Here is a 13649-nt window from a genome sequence, read left to right as displayed (position 1 = left end):
GACCCATTACCCTAGTGGAATAAATTGCAGGAAGGAAGGAAAATGAACAATTATTGAATACCTACAGTGTACCGAAAACTCTTTTATTAATTAACTAATTAATGTTTGGCTGCTTTGGGTCTTAGTTGCTGCGCGTGGGCTTTCTCTAGTTGCGATGAGCGGGGGTTACTCTTCAATGTGGTTCACTGTGGTGGCTTCTTTTGTTGTGGAGCACGGGCTCTGGGCACACAGGCTTCAGTAACTGTGGCACGCGGGCTCAGTAGTTGTGTCAGTAGTTGTGGCGCACGGGCTTAGTTGCTCTGCGACACGTGGGATCTTCCCGGACCAGGGATCGAACCCGTGTCCCTGCATTGGCAGGTGGATTCTTAACCCCTGTGCCACCAGGGAAGTCCCCCAAAACTCTTATATGTTGGGTTTTTTTTTTTCTTTCAACATCTCATTTAGTGCTCTAAACTGGGGATTGGCAAGCTATAGCCTATGAGCCAAATCTAGCCCATCTGTTCTTATAAAGCCCTACTGGAACACAGCCATACCTGGTCATTTACACTTTGTCTGCGGGTGGCCTTTGCACTACAATGGCAGAGTTGAGGAGCTGTGGCAGAGACTGCATGGCCAGAAAAACGTAAAATATTTACTCTTCCTCTCTCTTCAAGGAAAAGTTTGCTGATTCATGGTCTAAAAAAAACAGAGAAGGTAAGATCTATTATCGTCTGTTTTTATAGGTGAGGAACCAGAAGTTCAGACCATTTGAGTAAATTGCTTAAGGTCACACACCTACTAAGGGGCCCAGCAAAAACTTCAGGCCAGGTCTATGTGATTCTAGAACCCACAGGCTTTGCATCTGACCACAGGATATATATGTTTGATGCTAGGGAGGCTATCATTTATTTAATACCCCATGACTTGTCTTCATACTTTTGCAGGAAGGGATCCATTAGCTAAAATTACCTGGATTTTCAGGCACATATCAAATGTCTCTGCCTGACCACATTAACATTATTTTAAAAGACATTTTCTGTGATTTCCCACCATAAAGTTATCTCATGCTACTGTAATTACTTCCAGAAGGACATGACTACTTGAGGGCAGGGGCTGGGTCTTGTGCCCTGAGCCTTCAGTGTCATCCTGGCACATAGTAAACCCCCAACGTATGCAGGTTGCAGGATATCCATTTCAGGAATGACTGTTATTTTGAGAGAGATAAGTTCTTTTCACAACTACCAGATTTCAGGAGTTAGTATGGAAAAGCTCCTGCTGTGGGGTCACTGACCACCTAAGCTTCAACTCCTGTGCCATTACTTACCTGCTATATTACTATGGGCAAGATGCCTAATCCATATACGCTTTTGTATTTCTATCTGCAAAATGAAAATAATACAGTTATTTCGATGAGATGAAATAAGAGAAGTACTTACAGCAATTCCTGGCCCACAGTAAGTGATCAACCTAAACATATGTTGTTATTATTATTGGCTAAGGTCTTTGCATCAATGCTAGGAAAACTAAATTCATTTAGTTTTCAGAAATTCATTTCTGAAGAGCCATAAAATCCTACAAAATGGAAAAGGCAGCAAAACAAATAAGCAAGGAAAGGAGACAAGAGAAAGATGACGAGGAAAGCAAATAAGTCCTTCCTCTGCAAAATTTTTCCAGAAAATGTTTTTTTTATCAATACTTAGAGATACTTGTGTTATTAGGAATATATCTCGCCCTACAGAGGAAAATAAGGGGAAGGAAACTTTGCCCAAACAATGGTTTTGGAAGACAAGGCCCAAATATTAGTGCAGAGAGGGGACTAAAGAAGTTTGTAAAGCAGCACACATAATCATATTAATTTGCACATAATAGCCAGCAATGCCCAAACTGGCCCCTCACTGAGATTCGCGTCATTACCCTAAAGAAATTAAACTGCTGCCAAGATCCCACAACATGTGAATCAGTTCTACCTGGAATAGCTATTAGAGTTATAATCATGCCCCATTTGAAGTCCTGACTTCGTGAATATGATTGAGAGCTTGTTGAATGAAGCAAAATTTGTCTAAGCCTCCATGGGAGGAAAGGAACGGACCTGCTGCTGATGGCAGGCATCAATCACTGGGTCCTTTCTGCCGACTTTCAGAAATCCAATACAGAATGAGTCCCTTATGGATTCTCAGACTGTTCTTGGACACATCATTAAGAGGTGATTCCCGTTGATTTCCTGTTCCCTTTACTCTTTGTTTAAGTTCAACCATAGACATCCGCACTCTCTCTAAAATGTTGTTTAAAAGACATGGTTGGGGGTGGGGAGTGGGGACAGCTTCTCAGACTCTGAATTTCTGTTCTCTGTAGGTTTTCTTTTTCCTCCAGAATATCAAATTATCCTCTTTGCACACACTTTACTCTTTAGTAATTTGGTTTTATATCTTAAGTGATTTCAAATGACACAAAAATAGGGGTCTATGTTTTCTCTAGTTTTGTAAAATGTAGTTCTTAGAGTTGGAAAATCCATTTGGTCTCTAAAATGGATCATGAATATTTTGAAGCAGCTACCAGCAAAAGGAAGTGAAATTTGCCAGCATGGTGGCTACTCTGCTGATGTGATATGCGTCTTCATCATGGGCATCTGAGAACTCCAGAGGGATCCACAGAGCCTTGTACCGCCCTTCTCATACCCTCTTCCTGGGACTTTGGTCACTCTGGTTCCTTTTAAGTAAGTCTCTGTGTTTGTACCATGAGACCCTACTTCCCTAAACCTCCCAGATTGGACCCAATATTAGTGCTTCAGCCAAGGGCAATCAGAAGTAGATTAGACATCAGGAAGACTTGTGGCCTATGATGATATTCTGGACTGAAAACTCTTACCAGTAGGGGTGTTCATGTTGGACATTGACCAGCCTAACCAGAGCCTGACTCTTAGGGTCTTATGATGTTAGGGAAGAAAAAAACCCAAAACCACAATAAACATAGGGACAGAATTAATAAGATACATTATGTGGACAGGAGTAACCCTCTCAGAGAGTAACTGAAACAAATAGAAGCTGATTTGAAGAATGCAAAAGTCACTGGAGTCAAGATCAGTGGTCGTTGTGACATCATATACATATATCCATACACACGTAATTGTTGTTTGAAGCATACTTCAAAATACCTCGCTGCTCCCAGAGTATTTTTCTAGTAAGGTGTGTGTGTGTGTGTGTGTGTGTGTGTGTTTGGTGGTGGTAGGGGGGTTTGGAGGGTGCGGTTTACAGATTAAGAATATGAAGCAATTTCTATGTACCTGACACTTGTTCTGGTTGGCTTTCCATAACCATTGGACAAAGACAACTTCAAAGAGCTTGAGTGAGCTATTTGCCTTTAATTTCTGATTAGCTTAGTTTCTGATTAGCTTAATCCTGAAGAAATCATGCCAAGCTGGCAGACCATTTGAAGGGACAGCCAGGCAGAAAAAGTCCTGTGCATAAATCTCAATAGTGAAGGTATGAAAGGTAGTCCTAAGTAGCAGGTCCTTGGCACCTGGGCTAAGATGGTATTATGGGTTGAATTGTATCCTTCCCAAAACTCCTATTTTTTTTTTTTTTTTTTTTTTTTTTTTTGCGGTACGTGGGCCTCTCACTGTTGTGGCCTCTCCCGTTGCGGAGCACAGGCTCCGGACGCGCAGGCTCAGCGGCCATGGCTCACGGGCCCAGCCGCTCCACGGCACGTGGGATCTTCCCGGACCGGGGCACGAACTCGTGTCCCCTGCATCGGCAGGCGGACTCTCAACCACTGCGCCACCAGGGAAGCCCCCAAAACTCCTATTTTGAAGCCCTAATCCCCGGTGTCTCAGAAGGTGACTGTATTTAGAGCCTTTAAAGAGCTAAGTTAAAATGAGTCCATTAAGGTGGATCCTAATCCAATCTATTGTCTTTATAAGAAGATGAAATTTGAAAACACAAAGAGATACTAGGGACGTACATACAGTGGAAGGACCATGTGAAAACAGAGGGAAGACCGCATGAGGACACAGCAAGAAGGTGGCCATCTGCAAGCCAAGGAGAGAGAGGTTTCAGGAGAAACCAAACCTGATGACACCTTGATCTTGGACTTCCAGCCTTCAGAACTGTGAGAAATAAATTTCTGTTGCTTAAGCCACCCAATCTGTGCCACCCTAACAGACTAATACAGATGGAATACAGGAGGACTCACTCTATAATGAGTTAGGAGTGTCCAAGATCCAGCTGTAGTGAACAGTGTCATTTTGACCCACAGGAGAGCATGATGGGAGGGGGAGGACATTTGCATTTGAGTGCCTATGGTGTGCAGGAAGTGAGACTGATACTCTGTACACTCACATTTCATCTGCACAACAAGCTGGTGAAGTGACTTACTCTCCTTTTGTAGATGAGGAAGCTGAAGCTTAGCAAGTGAAGAAACATGTCTGAGATTGCAAGAGAGGGTCAGGTGTGGCAGGCTCCCAGGTGGATACCAGGAAGACTTGCAGGAGCCTCCTGATAGAAGAAAAGGGTCTGGGTCAAAGTTAGATTCCAGACCACCTGGTGCTGAGTTCTGTTCAGTATCATTAATGCTCCAAAATATGTCAAGGGCTGGCTACTCTGGTAAAGAAAAGTGTCTCAATCCATGAACTTTGGGGTAAAATCATGGCTCTGCCACCTGCTAGTTGGAAGATCTTGGGCAAATCACTATCTCACTAAACCTCATTCCCTTACCTGTGAAATAGTAACACTTCTTAAAGCATTGTGTTCAAACTTTATAGGATTGTTGAAAAATTAGATGAATTAATACATTTAAAGTTATCACCATATATATTTGCCAGGGTTCTACAGAAAAACAGAACTAATAGGATGTGTATATATAGAGAGATTTAATTTAAGGAATTGGCTCACGTGATTATGGAGGCTTGGCAAGTTCAAAATCTGATAGGGAAGGCTGACAGGCTGGAGATTCAGGAAAGTATCACAGTTTGAATCCAAAGGCAGTCCAATATAGAGCTGATGTTGCAGGTAAAGTCCAAAGGCCAGCTGCTGGAGAATCCCTCTTGATGGAAGGAGGTGTGCTTTTTGTTCTACTCAAGCCCTCAACTGATTGGATGAGGCCCACTCACATTAAGGAGAGCAATCTGCTTTCTCCAAAGTCCTCCAATTTAATTAATTAATTAATTAATTAATTATTTGGCTGCGTTGGGTCTTTGTTGCTGCATGCGGGCTTTCTCTAGCTGCGGCGAGCAACTACTCTTTGTTGCAGTGTACAGGCTTCTTATTGTGGTGGCTTCTTTGTTGTGGAGCACAGGCCCTAGGCATGTGGGCTTCAGTAGTTGTGGCATGCAGGCTGAGTAGTTGTGGCTTGCGGGCTCTAGAGCACAGGCTCAGTAGTTGTTGTGCATGGGCTTAGTTGCTCCATGGCACGTGGCATCTTACCAGACCAGGGCTTGAACCCGTGTCCCCTGCATTGGCAGGCAGATTCTTTACCACTGTGCTACCAGGGAAGTCCCAAAATCCACCAATTTTAAATGTAAATCTCATCGAAAAACACACTCACAGAGAAAGTGTGGTCAAGATGGTGGAGTAGGAAGACCCTGAGCTCACGTCACCCATGGGCACCTCAAAATTACAGTTATTTACAGGCAATGATCTATGAGAATGACCTGAAGACCAACAGAAAAGATTTTCTGCCACTAAAGGTATAAAGATGGAACCACAACAAAACACTTAGGAGGGGTGGAGATCCACAAATGTGAGGATAATCACAATTGCCGAGGTTCTCTCCAAGGAGCAAGGGGCCTGAGCCCCACGATAGGCTCCTCTGACCAGGGTCCCTGTACCAGGAAGATGAGCCCCTAAACCTCTGGCTTTGAAGGCCAGAGAGGCTTACATATGGGAGAGCCAGAGGGCTGTAGGAAACAGAGACTCTGCTCTTAAAGGGCATGTGCAAAATTTCACATGCTCTGAGTCCCAACTTAGAGGCAGTAATTTGAAAGGAGCCTGGGTAAACCCACTTACTGATCTTGGAGAGCCTCCCAAAAGGCAGGAGGCAGGTAGCAGCCCCCCTTGGAATATAGATGCTGGCAGCAGCCATTCTGGGGAGCTCCTTCTACCACAAGAACACTACTACTGGCAAGTGCCATTTTGGAGTCCTCCCTCTAGCCTATTGCTGCTAGGGCTTACCTGCCCAGCCCCTAGCCCCACAGCCAGCTGCCCCAGGAACTGGTTTCACCCACATTAGGCAGGGCTTGGCAGCCAACCAGGCCAGGGCCCAGTCTTACCTACCACTTTGCCCATGGTAGTTGGTCCTGTCAAAACAGAAGGGCCCACACAGCTCACAATAGGGAGCACCCCTAGAGTATATAGCTCTAGTGACCAGAGGAGAGTGTATTTCTGGGCCTCTTGGGACATCTCCTACATAAAGTCACTTCTCCAAGATCAGCAAACATAACTGACCTACCTATTCCATAGAAACAAACACAGAGAATTAGGCAAAATGAGGAGACAGAAGAATATATTCCAAAAGAAAGGACAAGACAAAACCTCAGAAAAAGAACTAAACAAAAAGGAGATAAGCAATCTACCTGATAAAGAGTTTAAGGTAGCGATTATAAAGATGCTCAATGAACTCAGGAGAAGAATGGATAAACACAGTGAGAATTTTAACAAAGAGTTAGAAAATATAAAGAAGAACCAAACAGGGCTGAAGAATATAATAACTGAAATTTAAAAACACTCCAGAAGGAACCAACAATAGATTAGATGATACAGAGGAATGGATCAGTGAACTGGAAGACAGAGTAGTGGAAATCACTGAAGCTGAACAGAAAAAAGAAAAAAAGATTTAAAAAAATAAGAATAGTTTAAGAGACCTCTAGGACATCAGGAATACTAACATTCACATTATAAGGATCCTAGAAGGAGAAGGAAACAGACATCCAAGTCCAGGAATCACAGAGAGCCCCAAACAGGATGAACCCAAAGAGGTCCACATCAAAATGCATTGTAATTAAAATGGCAAAAATTAAAGATAAAAAGGGAATCTTAAAAGCAGCAAGGGAAAAGCAACTAGTTTGTACAAGGGAATTCCCATAAGACTCTCAACCCACTTTTCAGCAGAAACTTTTCAGGCAAGAAGGGAATGGCATGATATATTCAAAGTGATGAAAGGGAAAAACCTACAACCAAGAATACTCTACCTGGAAAAGCTATCATTTAGATTTGAAAAAAAGATAAAGAGTTTTACAGACAAGCAAAAGCTAAAAGAATCCAACACCACTAAACTGGCTTTATAAGAAATGTTAAAAGGACTTCTCTAACTGGAAAAGAAAAGGCCACAAATAGGAATGTAAAAATTATGAAAGGGAAAATCTCCTTGGTAATGGCAAATATACAGTAAAGGTAGTAGATCAACCACTTATAAAACTAGGAGGAAGTTTAAAAGACAAAGGTAGTAAAATCATCTATATCTGCAATAAGTACTTAAGGAATACACAAAGCAAAAAATGTAAAATGTGATGTCAAAACATTAAACTTGGGCTTCCCTGGTGGTGCAGTGGTTGAGAGTCCGCCTGCTGATGCAGGGCACACGGGTTTGTGCCCCAGTCCGGGAAGACCCCATGTGCCGCAGAGCAGCTGGACCCGTGAGCCATGGCCACTGAGCCTGCGCATCCAGAGCCTGTGCTCTGCAACAGGAGAGGACACAACAGTGAGAGGCCTGCATACCGCAAAAACAAAACAGAACAAAACAAAACAAGAAAATATTAAACTTAGGTGGAGGGGGTAAAAATGCAGGGTTGATGGAATGCATTTGAACTTGAGATCATCAACTTAAAATAATCAGATATATACGTATACATAGGTTGCTATATATGAATCTCATGGTAACCACAAACCAAAAACCTATAATAAATACACACACAAAAAAAGAGAAAAGAATCCAAACATAATACTTCCCTTAAATCACAAGGGAAGAGAGCAAAAGAAGAAGAAAGGAACAACAACAACAAGAGACCCTACAAAAACAACCAGAAAACAGCTCACAAAATGGCAATAAGTACACACCTATAAATAATTACTTTATATGTAAATGGACTAAATGTTCCAATCAAAAGACATAGAGTAGCCGAATGGATAAAAAAACAAGACTCATATATATGTTGCCTACAAGAGACTCATTTCAAATTTAAAGACACACAAAGACTGGAAATGAGGGAATGGAAAAAGGTATTCAACACACATGGAAACAAAAAGAAAGCTGGGTTAATAATACTTATATCCAACAAAATAGACTTTAAAACAGAGTCTTTAACAAGAGACAAAGAAAGACATTACATAATGATAAAATTGTAAATATATATGCACCAAACATAAGAGCACTTAATATCAATACAAAAAGCAAATATTAATAAACATAAAGGGAGAACTTGACAGTAACACAATAATAGTAGGGGACTTTCACACCCACTAACAACAATAGCCAGATCATTCAGACAGAAAAACAATAAGGGGAACACTAGCCTTAAACAACAAATTAGATCAGATGGATTTAATAGGTATACGTAGAATATTCCATCCAAAAGCAGCAGAATACACATTCTGTTCAAGTGCACATGGAACATGCTCCAGGATAGATCACATGCTAGGCTATAAAACAAGCCTCAAAAAATTTAAGAAGATTGAAATCATATTAAGCATCTTTTCTGACTACAATATCTAGAGACTAGAAATCAACTACAAGGAAAAAACTGCAAAAAACACAAACATATGGAGGTTAAATAGTAAGCTACTAAACAACCAATAGGTCACCGAAGAAGTCAAAGAGGACATAAAAAATACCTGCAGACAAATATACAGAAATCTGCTGCATCTCTAATACACTAACCTCAAACGATCAGAAAGAGAAATTAAGAAAACAATTCCGTTTGCAGCCCGCGTACTGCAAAAACAAACAAACAAACAAAACAAAACAAAAAAGAAAAATACTTAGGAATAAATCTAACCAAAGAAAGTAAAAGACTTGTATTCGGAAAACTGTAAAACTTTGATGAAAGCAATTGAAAACATAAACAAATGGAAAGATATACTGTGTTCATGGATTGGAAGAAGTAATATTGTTAAAATGACTATATTACCCAAGGCAATCTACAGATTCAATGTAATCCCTAACAAAACACCAGTGGCATTTTTCATAGAAATAGAACAAATAATTCTAAAATTTGTATGGAAACCAACAGACCCCAAATAGCCAAAGCAATCTTGAGAAAGAAGAACAAAGCTGGAGGTATCACACTCTCTGATTTCAAACTATATTACAAACCTACAGTAATCAAAACAGTATGTTACTGGCACAAAAGCAGATACATAAATTAATGGAACAGAACAGAGAGCCCAAAAATAAACCCACCTTATATGGTCAATTAACTTATGACAAAGGAGGTAAGACTATACAATGGGGAAAAGACAGCCTCTTCAATATATGGTATTGGGAAAACTGGACAGCTACATGCAGAAGAATCAAATGGGACTACTTTCTCACATCATATACAAAGAAACAAACCAAATTCAAAATGAGTTAGAGGCTTAAACATAGGACTTGACACCATAAAACTCCTAGAAGAAAACATAGGCAGTACACTCTTTGACATTGGTCTTAGCAATATTTTTTTTTGATCTCTTTCCTCAAGCAAGAAAATAAACAAGAAAAGCAAAAATAAACAAATGGGACTATATAAAACTAAAAAGATTTTGCTATCAACAAAACAAAAAGGCAGCCTACTGAATGGGAGAAGATATTTGCAAATGATATATTTGGTAAGGCGGGGGTTGATATCTAAAATATGCAAAGAATTTATACAATTCAACATAAAAAAAAGAACAACCTGATTAAAAAATGGGCGGAGGGGGCTTCCCTGGTGACGCAGTGGTTGAGAGTCTGCCTGCCGGTGCAGGGGACACGGGTTCGTGCTCCGGTCCGGGAAGATCCCACATGCCACGGAGCGGCTGGGTGCATGAGCCATGGCTGCTGAGCCTGCGTGTCCAGAGCCTGTGCTCTGCAGCGAGAGAGGCCACAACAGTGAGAGGCCCGCATACCGCAAAAAAAAAAAGAAAAAAATAATGGGCAGAGGAAGTGAACAGACATTTTTCCAAAGAAGGCATAGAGATGGTCAACAGACCCACGAAAAGATGCTCAACATCACTAATCATCAGGAAAATGCAAATAAAAACCACAGTGAGATACCATCTCACACCTATCAGAATGGCTATAATTAAAAAGACAATACATAACAAGTGTTGGCAAGGATGTGGAAAAAAGGGAACCCTCATGCTTTGTTGGTAGGAATGTAAGTTGGTGCAGACACTACGGAAAACAGTAGAGTTTCCTCAAAAAATTAAAAATAGAACTGTCATATGATCCAGCAATTTCACTTCTGAATATTTACTTGAAGAAAACAAAAACACTAATTTGAAAAGATAAATGCACTCCCATGTTCATTGCAGCATTATTTACAATAGCCAAAGTATGGAAGCAACCTAAGTGTCCATCGATAGATGAATGGATAATGAAGATGTAGTATATATATATGCAGTGAAATATTACTCAGTCATAAAAAATGAAATCATGCTATTTGTGACAACATGGTTGGATCTAGAGGGTATTACACTAAGTGAAATAGAGAAAGACAAATACCACATGATCTCACTTACATGTGTAATCTAAAATGCAAAACAAATAAGCAAAACAAAATGAAAACAGACCATGATACAGAGAATAAATGAGTGTTTTCCAGAAGGAAGGGATGTGGGAGACTAGAAAAATAGGTAAAGGGGATTAAGAGATACAAACTTCCAGTTATATAATAAATAAGTCATGGGGATATAGTATACAACACAAGGAATATGTTCGATAATACTGTAATACTTTGTATGGGGACAGATGGTTATTAGTCATATTATGGTGATCATTTCATCATGTATGCAAAAGTCAAATAATTATGTATCGATAGTACATCTGAAACTAACATAAAATTATACATTGTCCGTACTTAAATTTTTTAAAAAAGAACCAGAATTAGTGTTAGAAAAAAGAAGGGAAAAGGGGCCATTATGAAGATAGAGATCGTAAAGAAATAAATTTTGGTCCATAGAGCTCTTGAAATCATTTTAGTAATATTACATGTCTGCTTTTTAAGCTGTGTAAAACACTTGAATGGATATATAAAAAGATTAATATTAAGTTTATAATCAATGTTTAATTGTTTGGGAGAATCCAATTTCCTAAATTAATGGACTTTGATTTACTAGCTGTATGAGGAGTTTTTTTAAGGAAATACTGATCATTGAAATTTAAAACAAAATAAAAACAAACTCACAGAAACATTCCGAATAATGTTTGACCAAATATCTGGGTACCTAGCCAAGCTGACACATAAAAATTAACCATCATGCAGTCCTTGATACTTAGCAAGTGCTCAGTAAATACTCACTATGACTACTTGTTATCATTCTTATTAATATGAAAAAAAGAGCATGCTTTCTCATATTAACTCAAATGTGGTCAAACACAGTTGGCATGTCCAGGGTTAAAGAGAAAAAACTGCATGGTCTAAAGAGGAACAAAAATGACCAAACTTTTATTAAGCTAAACCATTATTTAAAACCCTTTTTTTCTTTTCTCAGAAAGTAAAGAGGAAAAAGGGCTGGTACATCTAGATAAATAGTAGCTGTATGACACTCCCTCTGGGAAGAAAGATTTTCAACGCTATGATTCCAGGATTCAAAGAATGTAACCTCCTTCTCTATAACAAATGGGACCACTTTTTCTCATATGACTAAGTTGTGGTCAGACCTGCACCTCAACCCCCTGTTGTAACTGAGGTGGTTTGGGTAAAACTTTTTCATTCACGGCCCTCAATTACTATCACTGAAACTAAATGTTTATAGAATTTCAGAGTTGGAACAAACAAGAGTCATCCACCCATGGAGATGCTGAAGGGTCACAACAGTAGGTAAAAGGTGAGGCCAAGTGGCAGGCCTCTGAGCCTCCGATTTGTTTTCAAATAAATGTTTCATTGTTTTCCCTAAATATTTGTCTCCCACCTAAGATTTCATTCATTTGTAGAAAGAGTTTTATGGTTTGAAAAAAAAAAAGTTGAAAGCCACTGAATCGGCCCAACATCATATCTGACGCTACTATGTCCCTGTCAAGTGTTCATTTAGTCTATGCCAGGGATCCCTGAGTTAGAGATCTCCCTATTTTATAAAATAGCTTGTTCCATTGCATCTTTTGAGAGCAGAAATTGTCCAAAAGTCCTTTCTTATATTGAGGCCACAGACATCTCATACAAGGTGGTCTTATACAAACTATTACCTTTTCTAACCTGGGGAGAAGAAAGAAGGAAGGGCCAGAACAAGAGAATAAGAGAGGAAGGACGGGCAAAAGAAAACAAATAGGATAACCTTAGACTGTGTTTCCAAAATTTCATCATTCAACCTCCAATTTTTTGCCATATCCAGCTCTAGTCAATTTTTTTAACAGCTTCATTGAGGTATAATGGACATACAATTGACTGCACATGTTTAAAGTACACAGTTTGATTAGTTCTGACATGGATATATACTTATGAAATCATCACCACCACAGAGATGCTGAACATGTTAACCACTCCCAAGGTTTTTTTGTTCAACATTGTAATCACTCCTTCCCACCACTCTCTGACCTCTGTCAGATAGAAAGATAGATTTGCTTTCTATCACTACAGATTAGTTTGCACTTTCTAAAATTTTATGTAAATAGAAGCATTCACTATGTACACTCTTTTTGTCTGGCTTCATTAACTCAGTGCAATTGTTTTGAAATTCAACCATGGTGTGTATATCACTAATGCATTTCTTTTTACGACTGAGAAGTTTTCTATTGTATGAGCATACCATAATTTGTTTATCCATTCACCTGTTGATGAACATTTGAGTTGTCTTTGCTATGTGGCTATTATACGTAAAGCTACAGGAATGTCTTTGTTCCAGTCTCTGTATGGACATATGCTTTCATTTCTCTTGTATATGCAAGCAATAAGATGGCTGAATCATAGATTAGGTGTATATTTAACTTTTTAAGAAACCGTTAAACTGTTTTTCAAATTGATTTTACCATAATTCATTCCCACGAACAGTGTATGAGAGTTCCTGTTGCTCCATACACTTGCCAACACTTTGTATGGTAGGTCTTTTTAATTTTGGCCATTCTAACAGGTATGCAGTAGTATCTCATTATGGTTCCAACCGGCATTTTCTTAATGACTAATGATGTTGAGCTTATTTTCATGAGCTTATTTATCACTCATATAACTTCTTTGGTGAAATGTCTGTTCAAACTTTTCACTCAATTTTAATTGGGTTGTTGGTTTTCTTATTGAGTCTGGGGGAGTGCTTTATGTATTCTAGCCGTAAGTCCTTTACCAGATATTAGATTTTCTCCAAGTTTGTGACTTGTCTTTTCATTCTCCTAATAGTGCTTTTCTAAAAGCAGAAGGTCCTAATTTTGATAAAGCTCAATTTATTAACTTTTTTTCTTTTATGATTTTTGTTTGTAGCTAAGGGATCTCTGTCTAACATAAGATCAAAAATTTTCTCCTATTTTTTTTTCTAGAAGTTTTATGGCTTTGTCAGGTCTATGATGCATTTTGAGTT

This window comes from Mesoplodon bidens, assembly GCF_964165515.1.
Source record: "Mesoplodon bidens genome assembly, chromosome: 1".
Classification (NCBI taxonomy): Eukaryota; Metazoa; Chordata; class Mammalia; order Artiodactyla; family Ziphiidae; genus Mesoplodon; species Mesoplodon bidens.
The sequence above is the reverse complement of the archived record's forward strand: the minus strand, read 5'-3'. Positions refer to the sequence as shown.